The following is a 13,428-nucleotide window of genomic DNA, read 5'->3' as shown; positions in this document are numbered from 1 at the left end:
TAAATGCTCATTAAATTTTCTGGTATGTGGTTGAACCCCACATGAAAATAGTAACAGCCTAGATGCACCCTGACTCTCTAAGATGCTACATAAGTCTTTCTAAATATAAGAATATTTTGTTCCTTTTTCCATGCGGAAAGTTACATTTGTTACTCAACAATTATATTCCAATTGAACAAAACTAGTCACTTCCCGCTCACCCAGCATCAATGTTTATAACCCAAATGACGTGCAGCTGTGTTTTAAGGTTCTGTCTTATCTAATTTCATCCTCTCTAATGTGTTTCTTAATATGTTCTGCTATTTTCTTACACTTCAAACTCCCCTGTGGTCTTCGCATATGGGGGAAAAAAATTTATATAGACTAGAGAGGGTCTCCAGTCTTCCTTAAGATGCTACAGGTTGTTTTTGCTTCAACCCACAGTGTGAAGCCGCTTGCCAGTGTCTGCTGTGTGTGTGTGAACTGGCACTTTATTGCATTCACCTTGAGTCTTCACAACAAGAACATGATGGATTACGTTTTGAGAAACATCAGTGGGGAAAAGTGCTGCCGGAACACACACAAAAAGGCTTTTTGCGGTTATCAAAGGCTCTGTGCAATTAATGACTTCATTAGCGGGCCTTCAAAGCCGAGCGTTCTCAGGGAATCTTGTGTGACTGCAGGAGGGGACGTCAACGCAACACCCACAAAACACACGCCTGGCATACAAGCACATATTATTTAAATCTCTGTAATTTACTAAGCCACAAGGGGGTGGTCCAAGCTGATAACCTCCTCTTATTCTTTGAAGTTTTTTCTTTCCATAAAGGTGCAAGGCTGAAAAACGTTGGATGTGGTGGGTGGGTTTAGAACCACCAAAGCTGGGGGAAATGGGAATCCAATAAAGAAGGCTTGCTTAGAACAACCCTATGAGGTAGATGAGACTAATAGCGAGTGACTGGCCTAAGGTCATCCAGTGATCTTCGTGGCTGAGAACTCACTATTGACTTTTAAAATAATGTCAGCTTTGATGATGTGACAAAAGCATTGGTGAACAGTTTAAAAGAATACATCACAGACTGAAGCTTAGGAAGAAAAGTCTCAGTTGCGGCAATTGTTGCGTACTAGAAGAAAATGGCACGGGTTGGTTAAATGGAGATTTTAGCGGTTGTCATGACTCAGCCTCACAATCAATTCTGTTTGATTCCAGATGGTGGTGAGTTTAAGAGCATAACTTATAGAATCATAGAATTGTGGAGTTGGAAGTGACTCCAATGTTCATCTAGTCTAGCCCCCTGCTATGCAAGAATTGCCACTAAAGCATGGGTAGGCAAACTAAGGCCCGGGGGCCGGAATTGGCCCAGTCGCCTTCTAAATCTGGCCCACGGATGGTCCAGGAATCAGCGTGTTTTTACATGAGTAGAATGTGTGCTTTTATTAAAAATGCATCTCTGGGTTATTTGTGGGGCATAGGAATTCATTCATTTTTATTTTCAAAATATAGTCCGGCCCCCCACAAGGTCTGAGGGACAGTGGACCAGCCCCCTGCTGAAAAAGTTTGCTGACCCCTGAACTAAAGCATCCATGACAGATGGCTACTCAACCTCTGTATAAAAACCTCCAAGGAAGAAAAGTCGACCACCTTCTGAGGGAGTCTGCTCCACTGTCAAAAATATCTTGCCCACAGAAAGTACTTCCTGGTACAACTCTGTAGCAAAGAATTAGAGCATGGGCTTTTCTTTTTCCTCCTCCCACCCTGGCATTGTGTTTGTGTGTGATGTATAGTAAAGGTAAAGGGACCCCTGACCATTCGGTCTAGTCGTGGCCGACTCTGGGGTTGCGGCGCTCATCTCACTTTATTGGCTGAGGGAGCTGGCGTACAGCTTCCAGGTCATGTGGCCAGCATGACTAAGCCGCTTCTGGCGAACCAGAGCAGTGCACGGAAACGCCGTTTACCTTCCTGCCGGAGCGGTACCTATTGATCTACTTGCACTACTTGATGTGCTTTTCAACTGCTAGGTTGGCAGGAGCAGGGACCGAGAAATGGGAGTTCACCCCGTCGTGCGGGATCGAACTGCCAACCTTCTGATTTGCAAGTCCTAGGCTCTGTGGTTTAACCCACAGCACCACCCGCGTGCCCGTGTGTGATGTATATTAGATTGTAAATCTGAAGGCAGGGGCTGTCTTATCACGGGTATTTGTAAGCCATTCTGGAAGCCTTTGGGCGGGGATAAAAATGTTCTGTTTAGTTTTAATTAAAAGAAAAAGAAAAGAAAAATCCACAAGCACCATCAATTGCCATCACATTACAAAGCTCCATGACAACTTGCCAAAGGAAGGTCGTCAATAGTGGGACATTTCCAAGCTGAGCAGAGAAAAGCTTGCTACATCTTTTTGAATTTTGTTCAAAATTCCCCACCATTCTGCGCTGTCGTATGAATCGAAGCCAAGCCTCGTTGCCTATTGCTAAGCATGCCCTTATCATTTCTAGCAACTTGTGGCGTCTTGCCAAGCCAAGTTAGAACTTGGTTGGGAGCTGGGTTAGGAAGGTTTGGACAGCTGGTGTCTCATTGTTTTTGGAAACGCGAATGCATTCCCTCTCTCCACTCAGGCTCAAGGGAGACCAAGTCAAGCACAGTGTATAAGCTGGGCAGGTTTGCGCTTCTGGCTACCATGAGCTTCCCATGGTTACTGATAATACAAGAGCTAAATCTTCCCCAGCTCTTTCTGTCTCTACCCTTATTGTTTGGCTCCCACGTCCGTCAATGCAGGGGCCTGCATGGCAAAGGGGAACAAATCCTTTAAGTTGCAGCATTTGGGACTTTTTCACTTAGATGTTTTTGGCCTACAACTCCCATGATCCCTAGCTAGCAGGACCAGTGGTCAGGGATGATGGGAATTGTAGTCTCAAAACATCTGGATCACCAAGGTTGAGGAAGCCTTTGCTAGACGTTTATACAGTTATGCTTGGTATGGAGAAAGTGTAGAGAGAAAAGCATTTTCTCCTTCTCTCCTAATATTAGAACTTGTAGACTTCCAATGAAGCTGAATGTTGGAAGATTCAGGGCAGATAAGAGAAAGTCCCTCTTCACACAGTGTAAACTGTGGAACTTGCTCCCGCTGTTGATGCCCACCGATGTAGATTTAAAAGTAGATTAGACACATTCATGGCAAGCAGGGATCTGAAGCAGCAGCCAGTCATGGCCCCATCCCTTGGTGTAGCCTCCTCCAGCCAGCACCACGTGGATTTCTGCTTCCTTCCTCCTCCTCCTCCCTGGACCTGAGGTTCCCCATCCCTGGTACACAGGGAACTTAGCATTGCAGAACCCATCTTCTGGGTCAAGGATGAGGAGAATGAAACATTTTCAGCTTGTGTTATTAAAGCCATTTCGGCGCTACATCCTGCAGTTTGCCTTTTTCCAGCAGACAGAGGGCAGGGACCAGGGAGGACTGCAGCTCTTCCTAAGCCAGACTCTCTGCTTTTTTGGAAGCAGGGTGGAAAGCGGGCTGGCCAGATGTCTCTGGGACTGATCTGCTCCAAGAGGCAGCAGCTTGATGAATATCTCCGTGGCTAATTAACGCCCGTTTCCCAAAGAGAATGGGAGGGAAAGGGGATTCATGCTCCTCAGATGGGAATCTGCATGTGTGCGTCACACTGTGAGCATCTGTAATAACATCCCAAATGACAGCAGCAGCTTTCTATACAGACTGCCCCTCCCCAGCTCCTACACACACACACACACACACACACACATGCCGCAGCTCACTCACGCTTTATGTCTACCTCTAGGTCTATTTTGGACTGCCTTGTCTCTCTTCATTTTCTCCCATTTCCTTTTGCTTCCCTCTAATAGGACAGGCTGCTTCTGTGTATTCTCTCTGGATGACCTCCCCATTTCCCCATAGCTGCTGCACATAACATCACACACAAACACACACACGCCAGGCACCCACAGTGTTGGGTAGAACCCGGTGTGCCTGCTCAGGTTCGGCTTTTGGGCTTTGTTTTGGGGCATGTGGTTGGCCACGCTGAGAGTACAGAACACTGTCTCTTTCTACAGTGTTCTGTATGCACACAGCAGCCTCTGCCAACATCTCCTCTGTGAAATTAGTGCCACACAATACAGATGCCATGTTTGTAAGAATTGGATCTTTCAGTGGGGCGGCACCCACACTCAGGAATTACCTTCTTTCTTACAACTGCATAGCAGGTCTTTTGTGGCACCTGTAATAGTGCCAGTTTCGCAGACTGAAGTGGTCAAACAGGCCTATTTAAGGTAAGGCAATCCCACAACCTGACTGGGTATGGGCGGCGCTGTGGTCCAAACCACTGAGCCTCTTGGGCTTGCCGATCAGAAGGTCGGCAGTTTGAATCCCCGCAATGGGGTGAGCTCCCGTTGCTCGGTCCCAGCTCCTGCCAACCTAGCAGTTTGAAAGCACGCCCAAAAAAGTGCAAGTAGATAAATAGGTACCGTTCCGGCGGGAAGGTAAATGGCGTTTCCATACACTACTCTGGTTTCGGTGTTCCATAGCGCCAGAAGCGGCTTAGTCATGCTGGCCACATGACCTGGAAAAACTGTCTGTGGACAAACACCTGCTCCCTCAGCCTGTAAAGCAAGATGAGCGCCGCAACCCCAGACTCATCTGAAACTGGACTTAAATGTCAGGGGTCCTTTACCTAACTGAATCCCACATGAAACCAGCAACAGCCTGGAAGTGCCCTCACTTTACTTTATTTTAAAATGCTATTCCAAACATCTCACATTTCCACAGGCATTGCCTCCCTTCCCTCATCCCTACTGCTGCATTGAAGTGGGATGTTCACTGGCTAGCACGAGCCGCAACAATCTTGGTCATCACAACCTTCTCCCAGTCAAGGCTGGTGCGGGTGATGGGCAGCTGTCTCCGAAAGGACTTCAGGTATGTGCCATTCATGTGCTGATATTCTTCCATCAGCCCACCTTGGATCTCGTTTTCTGCCTTCTCCACCAGCTTCGCAAAGTCTTGTGCTGTTTGGGTCTCATCCGTGACCAGCAGGGTCTCCTCGACGTCCTTGATGACCGTCAGGTGTGTGTTGCCATCCTCAAAGTAATGGGCTTGGACCATGATGGTGCCAGACACCTCGGTAGAAGTGGAGGCCGGTGCCAATGCAAAAGTCCATTCTGACTTCCACAGGCCATTCCAGAAAGAAGAGGGCTTGTATTGGTGGCTCTCGATGCAAGCCACAAAGATCTTCCGGACAGCTGTGTCCTTGATGAAGACGCTGCAAAGCCCCTCAGGGTAGTGGTTGCTGACATAGACCTTCAAGGCCTCTTGAAGTGCTCTCCTCCACAGTTCACCTTTCTCGTCCTCCTCGGGTTGATCCTGGAAATTGCTCGGCAATCTCTTCAGGTGGTCGTACTTGAAGGAGACTCTGTTCTGAGGGTCCAGGAAGCGGTTCTCCTCCAGCTCATTGTGACGGGTCAGCAACACCTCACACTTTTTGCTTTTGACTGGAGTGAAATGATCTTTGTTGTGCACAGCGCAAAGGCTGGCCACCTCCTCACACATCATGGTGTCGTCATCCACCAGCATGCGCAGGTCACTGAAGGCCTCGTTGAACTCTCCGGGCGGCGCCTGCTTCAAGAGTCGGCTCACCACCTGGGCTTTCTCTGGCTTTGCTAGGGTGTGGTCCCCAGACTCTTGTTCCTTTGACATGCTTGCCTAGTCTGCAAATGACAAATCATAGGATTTTGGATGCAGCTGACCTACAAAAAGCCCAAATGGATTGACTTATTTTGATGCACTGGCTTCTGACACTTGATCTATAAGGACCCACCCTAGTTGCTATAGTACTTTGCTTTATACTCAGGTAGGTAGCCGTGTTGGTCTGACACACTAGAAATATATTTAAAAATATAAAAAAATTGTCTAGTAGCACCTTAGAGACCAACTAAGTTTGCCCTTGGTATGAGCTTTCATGTGCATGCACACTTCTTCAGATACTGTTTTTAATTGTTGTGTTTTACATTGTTGTAACCTGCCCTGGGACCTTCCAGTGACAGGTGGATAATAATAATCTCATACTCTGGGTGGCTTCCAACATACATAAAAACATAATTAAACATTAAAAAACTTTTTGATACAGGGCTGCCTTCAGATGTGTTCTAAAGGTTGTATAGTTAGTTAACTCCTTGGCTCAGGAGTTGCCTAACTCCACACCCTCCAGCATTTCTCCTATGAAAATAGGGATGTCCTAGGGGGAAGCGGGACATTCTGGGATCAATTCAGAAACTGGGACATCTTCTGTAAATCTAGGACTGTCCCTGAAAAATGGGGACACCTGGAGGATCTTTAATCTAGATATATTTTGGAAAGTTATTTGTTCACTATGCTTTTGGACACATTTTAATACAGTATATTGCAACCAAATTCTTAATGGTGGCTCCTAAGATCAAGGATCAGGTTTCTGTCTATGTTTGGATGCAATTGGACGCCATTTTGAATCATGGTGGTGGACTGAACATTTCAAAACTGCACTTATTTTAAACCACTTATTTAAAAACTGTACTGATTTTGTTGGTTTCTCAGAATCCCTGAGCAACAACTGAGTACAAGTACAAGTAGTAGTAATGATAAATTATTACCTTTTACCACCAGGAACCTTCTGGAATCAAGGGAATTGTTCAAACCCTCCCTTGTTGAGAAGACTGAGGATTTTCTCAAACTAAGTTAGAACAGGCCTACTAAACTCAATGGCATGGTTATCTTAGCTCCATGAATTTCAGTAGGCCTACTCTGAGTAAAACTTAGTTGGAGATGAATCTGGGTCTGTAATCCTATGTACACTTAACTGAGAGTGGAGGCTCAGGTCCATAATTTTCAGTCACGAGTCCAACAATTACCGTGCATTTATCACTGAATTAGAATGATTGGCAACCTATAGAAAAGTTGACTGGTGTTTGTTCCAATTCAGCAGTAAACAGCAGGTTTTCCTGGGGGAAATGACAGGATGGAGGGGGGGGACCCCTGCTCAGACCTGTGCTTGTAAATCATTGGCCTGTGCCCATAAATCACAGCACAAACAGAAATATGGGTGAGCTCACAGTTTAACTGCAGTTACTGGGGCTTACAGGCCTGAGGAGACCTGTATAGAACATTAAACTGAGAGAGAATCGCATGATGACTTCTATCATTGCAGCATTGCTTGGCCACCTGGCACTGTCTTCGCATTGACTCTTCAGATACCATATTTGTTCCCTGAAGCTGCCTACACAACCTGGGCTGTGTGGAGTCACTGCAGACCAGCAACTAATGGCTTGTGGCCCTTGTCCACGGACAACCACTTTGAGTAGCGCTGCACTAAGTGAAGCAGAAGCCATATCTTTTTCCAAAAGTCAGCTCTGTCCAAGCTGCAGATGCAAATGATAGCCTCAAGGACAGCATTTTGCCAAACAATCAGGTTACATCCAGACAAGCTGTTCATCATTTGTTTTACCAGGAGGTTACACAACTTGCATCAAAGAGAGTGCAATCCTACGTTTTCCACTACATTTTCCAATCACTTTCCTTAGCACAACAATCTGATTGGGAGGGGAGATTTGTTTCAAGTGAGCTCCAAGACAACCATAATTGTGCAAGCTGAATTTTCCAGCCTTTGACTGGATCCTACCCAAAAACGACAGCCCGAAAGCATCCTGCAGTGACTATTTATTGACCATTAATTCTGAATTGTTTATGGAGTGCTTAGGGTGATGTTGAGTCGAGCAAATGTTCTCCCACAGTTCCCAGTGCACTGATATGTCACTTTCCTTATCGCAAAAGTCTGCTTTTGGGGGAGGCAGGGTTGTTCCACAAGACACCCCCCCCCATCAACTATAGCTGCACACCCTGAGTTTGCCAGAATGCGATTGAGTCTGGCTCCCACAGGGACAGCCTGGCAAGGGCCACTGAGGTACCTTTGGTAATCCTCACAGAACTCTAGCCCAATGGTTGCCATTAATTTGATTTGAACTGATTTTATAATGAATTGATTTTAGAATGCTGTATTATTTTACTGTTGTTAGCCACTCTGAGCCTGCCTTTGGCTGGGGAGGGCGGGATATAAATAAAAATTATTATTATTATTATTATTATTAGAGACTCTTAAGAAGAGGAATAGTAGCATGCAGGGTTGGCATGACATGTTTCGGCACCTAAAACCAAAAGCCCCACTGCTGCCCCAAGAAGCTCTTGCAGAGTCTCCCTTGCTAAGCAGGTGGGGCTTTGCAGCAGCTCCTCCCTTCATAAGAAGCCAGTTTAAAGCCCCATAGCACTGCCCAGCAGCAAAGCTGGGTGGCAGAATGCCTCTCCTCTGACTGGCTTAGGAGTAGGGCAGGCATTCTGCAGAGCTTTGCCCCTGGTCCCTCTCTGCCCACAGAGACCAGGGAGACTGGCTGTAAAGGTGTGCCACTCCTTGGGGCAGGGGCAGATCTACATTTTAGGGGGTCCTGAAGCTTGAACTGTTATGGGGGCCCCTTCCCAACCAGAAACGAGGTCTGGGTAACTCCTGTTATCTTCTTTGATGGGGTTGTTCCATGACAGAGCACCACAATGTTTTTTTAATCTACACCTCAGATTTTCATTTAAACTGCTGCACTGGATCGCCTCACATGACAAAGTCTCCAGTGCGAATAAATATTTCCTATGCCTTATAGTTTTCAAGTTATGCGGGGGATGAAAATTAGGGAAATGTTATACACACACTAATAATGTTGCTTTGGGGGCCCCTGAAGCTTAAGCTTCGTTAGTTCCATAGCCTTGGGCTCTGGTAAGGTAGAGGTAAAGGTACCCCTGCCCGTACAGGCCAGTCGTGTCCGACTCTGGGGTTGCGTGCTCATCTCGCTCTAGAGGCCGTGAGCCGGTGCCGTCCGAGGACACTTCCAGGTCACGTGGCCAGTGTGACGAAGCTGCAGCTGGCGAGCCAGCACCAGCGCAGCACACGGAAACGCCATTTACCTTCCCGCTATAAAGCGGTCTCTATTTATCTACTTGCACTTAAGAGTGCTTTCAAACTGCTAGGTGGGCAGGAGCTGGGACCGAATGACGGGAGCTCACCCCGCCGCGGGGATTCGAACCACCGACCATACGATCAGCAAGTCCTAGGCACTGAGGTTTTACCCACAGCGCCACCCGCGTCCCGCAGGGGCTCTGGTAACAGCTTCCCAAATATATAATGGCATTTGTTTTGTGGTGTACACAAACCAAAGGGGACGTAGACAACCACCCCCACTTGAGCATATGAACCTTTAGATGTCCAGATGCAACAGGCATAGTTGTCTTTTTGTGAATCTGTCTGTTTAGCTGGTGGCAAAGTCATGGTCCAATATTGATAGTTTTTGAATATAGTAGTAGTAGTTGTCCCTTATTAGTCACCTTTTTTGCTACAGCAGCTCAAAGCCACTTAGAATATTTTAAGCAAAAAACAAACCCATACATTAAAACCTTCCTGTGTTAAAATATCCCATCCATGTGAAAAGGCCATAGATAGGAAAAAGCCCAAAAGCCTGGCTAAAAAGGAATGCTTTTGCCTTTCGCCCGAATGTATGTAATGATGGCACCCTGGGGAGAGTTCTTAGAACCTGGGAACTGTTGGATGCATTAGGCCAGTGTTTCCCAACCGGTGTTCCGTGGCACACTAGTGTGCCGCGAGACGCTGCCTGGTGTGCCGTGGGAGGGAGGCGGGCGAGTCGGGCGGCGAGAGGCGGGGCGGCGGCGACGAGGAGAGGCCGCCCAGCGCGGGGCTCTCACCGTCTGGCTGCCTGCATGGCGCTGACGTCACGGGGCTGTAACGTCGAAAGAAACCCGGGAATCCAGGCTGCGGACAGCCAAACTTCGCCTTTTCTCTATGGCCAGCTTTCATCCTATCATATGCTAATACGTCTATGGTTGAAGCTGCGGAAGGGCGGAAGTTCCTGCGGGGAAGAACCGTCCGGTGAGACCCGCGATCTTGGGAAGCTGAGTTCCCCCCTCGAGAACCGCCCCTCTCCCGCCGCCCTTCTTCTTCTCCGCTGCCCGCGTATGGTCCCGCCGCGTAGCATCCTCTCGGCGCCCAGAGCCTGGGGGGCTTCCTGCTTGCCATGGCGAGCGGCAGCAGCCTGGCGGCGGTAGCTGGCCTCGCAAAAGCTCCCGCCGCTGGAGGCCCCTTTGCGCCCGCCGGCCGCCTGCTCCTGGGAGTGCCGGGCGGACCTGGCGGGAGTCCTGCGCCTTGTCCCGGAGGGGGAAACCGACGCCTGCGAGCCCCTGGGACCCCCGCTGAACGGGTGAGGAAGGCGCCCGAGACTGGGGGGGGATACACACGCCCCAGGTCGCGGGCCTTCCTGTTCTCTGGAAGGAGCCCCGGGAGCCGTGGGAAGGAGGCGAGGGGCAGCCGAGACGGGGCCTCGAGGGGCTTGGCGGGGGGCTGCCCCTCTTCCAGACACCCCCCAACCCCCCAGAATGACCGCCAAATGCTGAACAAGCATCAAACAACCACAGAGGCTTCTGCGTCATGACTCAGCGGGCAGAGTGTAGGTGTGTTTTTGCACGAAAAGGATCCCAGGCACATCAGTTCCCGGCGTCGATCCCTGCCTTGGAAACCTTGCAGAGCTCCTGCCCTCCAAGTGCAGACCCGCCGCTGTCAACTTTTTCCACAATGAACCCAAACACATTGCACTTGGGGGACCAGCTTCTTAAATCTTTGGCCATATAGTTTGCACGGTTGCACTTGGCACTGCGACCCAATTTGGATCAATTGGAAGACCAGTGGGTGTAGCAGCAGCCTGGCAAGAATAGGCTCTTGTCCTCATTCCACTTTTTCAATCCACCCTTCCCCCTCTGGGGTAGCTTTCTTACTTGCTCTAGAACAGTGGTTCCCAACCTTTTTTGGGGCCATGCCCCACCTAAACATCTCTAAAATCCCCCCCCCCCGTGACGTATAATTCTTATTATTCAAAAAGTGAATAAGTAAAAAGTGACCTTTCCCCATCTGGCATGGTGGTGTGCCTCGAGATTTTTTTCATGAAACAAGTGTGCCTTTGCCCAAAAAAGGTTGGGAAACACTGCATTAGGCATCTAAGGGTGGCACTGTGGGTTAAACCACAGAGCCTAGGACTTGCCGATCAGAAGGTCTGCGGTTCAGATCCCAGCAACGGGGTGAGCTCCCATTGCTCAGTCCCTGCTCCTGCCAACCTAGCAGTTCGAAAGCACGTCAAAGTGCAAGTAGATAAATAGGTACTGCTCCGGCAGGAAGTTAAACAGCATTTCCGTGCGCTGCTCTGGTTCACCAGAAGCAGCTTAGTCATGCTGGCCACATGACCTGGAAGCTGTATACCGGCTCCCTCGGCCAATAAAGTGAGATGAGCGCCGCAACCCCAGAGTCGTTCACGACTGGACCTAATGGTTAGGGGTCCCTTTACCTTTACCTTTTATAGCTTGGTAACTGGTGTGGGTGCAAGTTCTTTTATTCTGACGCTTTCTTTTTCAGTTGTTTCAATTGATTATCCTTCCTGGAAGAGACACCTATGAATGGGGGTTCGTGACTTATTACTATGTGTCAAAATAAGAAGACAAGAAGGGGAAGCCATCCCAGAAACTGGTGTTTCTACCACCAATTGTCTCTCTAGATCATTTGTAAGTCTATGACAATGTGCACTGGCTGGGGTTGATGGGAGTTGTAGTCCAAAACATTTGGACAGCACCAGGTCAGCAAAAGCTGGCCTAAAATAACTATTATACCAAGACTATAGGATACTGCAGACCTAAGTTATTCCAAGTGAACTTGAGACTTTAGAGCATGGAACATACAGCCCTTCAGAGGCTATTGAACTACAACTCCCATCATGCTTGACCAACAGCCTTGCTGGCTGGGACTGGTGGGATTCAGGAGTCCAATAACATCTGGAGGGCTACAGCCCTGCACTTTTGAGCTATTTAGTTGCTCTGATGTTGATTTTACCAAAGCGTTCAGGAAAATGAACATTTAATGATCACCTTAATTAGCACCTCTGCCTAATTTGCTAAATGGGAGATGCCTAGATTGGAATTTACAAATAGAGTATAATGATATTTTGATCTGCTGCTCAGTGCATCTGAAATGTGTTTGGTTTCTAACGGTTCTTTTCTGAACCCTGTCTGAATGAACAGAAATATACTAAGATGTTTCACAATTTCAGCGTATTCCCCCTCTCTTATCTTTTATCTTTATCATGAGTCGAGTGTTTTTGGCATTCAAGAGGATGTTTTGAAAGCCAGCAGGTTGGAGGAGAGGTACTCAAAATCTTTCCCCAAGAGAAAGTCACTTCGACAGACAGCAAGCAGTGCAAGAGAGACCACAAACAAGCTGACTTCAAAGCCGTCTCAGGTCAGATCGGGACTACTCTGAAGCACCAGATCAGACCCCAAATTGGAGTGCGTGCAGAGCCCTACAAACAACATCATTAACTTGCCTGTGTGAAGGGTGTCCATCCCATAATAAGTACCCATCTGCAAGCTCCTTTAAGGTTCCTGGGTGTTAGTATTATGAGAGGTTTTCTTAGCCACTGTCTCCACCGACTTCATGATTTTGAAAACCTCTGTCATATGGCACATGTTTCCTCTTCAATTATCTTTGTTTCTATGAATCTTGACCCTGGACCACACAACACTCTGAAATCATCAAATAGGAAGGTAGGCTGTGCACACCTGAAAAGACACTTGGGGAATTATCCTGACCTGTTTCCGCTGCACTGTTCAAGTAGGGATTTCAAAGTGGTTGCATTCTATGTTCCCATAGCAACCAGGAGATACCTACCTGGGTTCTATATGAACAGTAGCATTACCCATCCCGTGAAGGGAGGACAGTTCCCCACTAAAATAACTCAATTACGCATTCTCCAGAGCTTTTAACAGCTATGACTCTCACGTGGTGCATCCCTCAACCTGCTCCTTTAGAACCATCTTCCTTAACCTGGTTCCATCTAGATGTTTTGGGAAAGGGTCACACTCATACTTTCTTTGTCATTAACAATCCCCAACCCATTGGAAAGGAGAGCAAGAGAGAGATTTGCAGCTTAATTTACACTTTCCATTCTCCTTGGCCCTGAGTGAATTGAACCCTTCTCTTAACCAAAAGAATTGGGGGGGGGGGTGTTTAAATCCTAGAATACTTAACACATTTGTCATATCAAATGTCAGCAAAATGCCAACAGTGTTATAACTCTCAAGAACTGACAAAGACATTCAGCGTAATTCTGGGCATGGGAGCCTCTGTAATTTCTTTTTGGACAAAGTCATTTTGCTAATTGCAGATTTGAAAAGAAGCATAATTAGGAATGGAGAGAGAGAATGAGAAAGAGAGAGACAATTCCTTGGCCACAGAATAGATTAACACCATGGGATCCTTCATTATCTTTTATCTGTGTGAGGGAAAGGAGATAATCAGGGAGGTGGAAGGAAGACAGTGCCTTCATTTAT

General features: G+C 47.6%; 1 pseudogene across 2 annotated transcripts; it reads right to left on the bottom strand.

Annotated features, from left to right (window-relative positions):
• Positions 1-4,690: 4,690 nt before the first annotated feature.
• On the bottom strand, positions 4,691-12,761 carry LOC308573863 (F-actin-capping protein subunit alpha-1 pseudogene; annotated as a pseudogene). 2 transcript variants are annotated; one of them, XR_014013417.1, is made up of 2 exons: positions 12,658-12,761; positions 4,691-5,687 (listed from the first exon to the last, which is right to left on the bottom strand). The product of XR_014013417.1 is annotated as an F-actin-capping protein subunit alpha-1 pseudogene (transcript). The 2 variants fall into 2 exon arrangements; XR_014013418.1 differs by having other exon boundaries at positions 12,688-12,743.
• Between the last annotated feature and the right edge of the window lie 667 nt (positions 12,762-13,428).

Source organism: Podarcis bocagei (genome assembly GCF_964188305.1).
Source record: "Podarcis bocagei genome assembly, chromosome: 14".
NCBI lineage: Eukaryota > Metazoa > Chordata > Lepidosauria > Squamata > Lacertidae > Podarcis > Podarcis bocagei.
The sequence above is the reverse complement of the archived record's forward strand: the minus strand, read 5'-3'. Positions and strand labels throughout refer to the sequence as shown.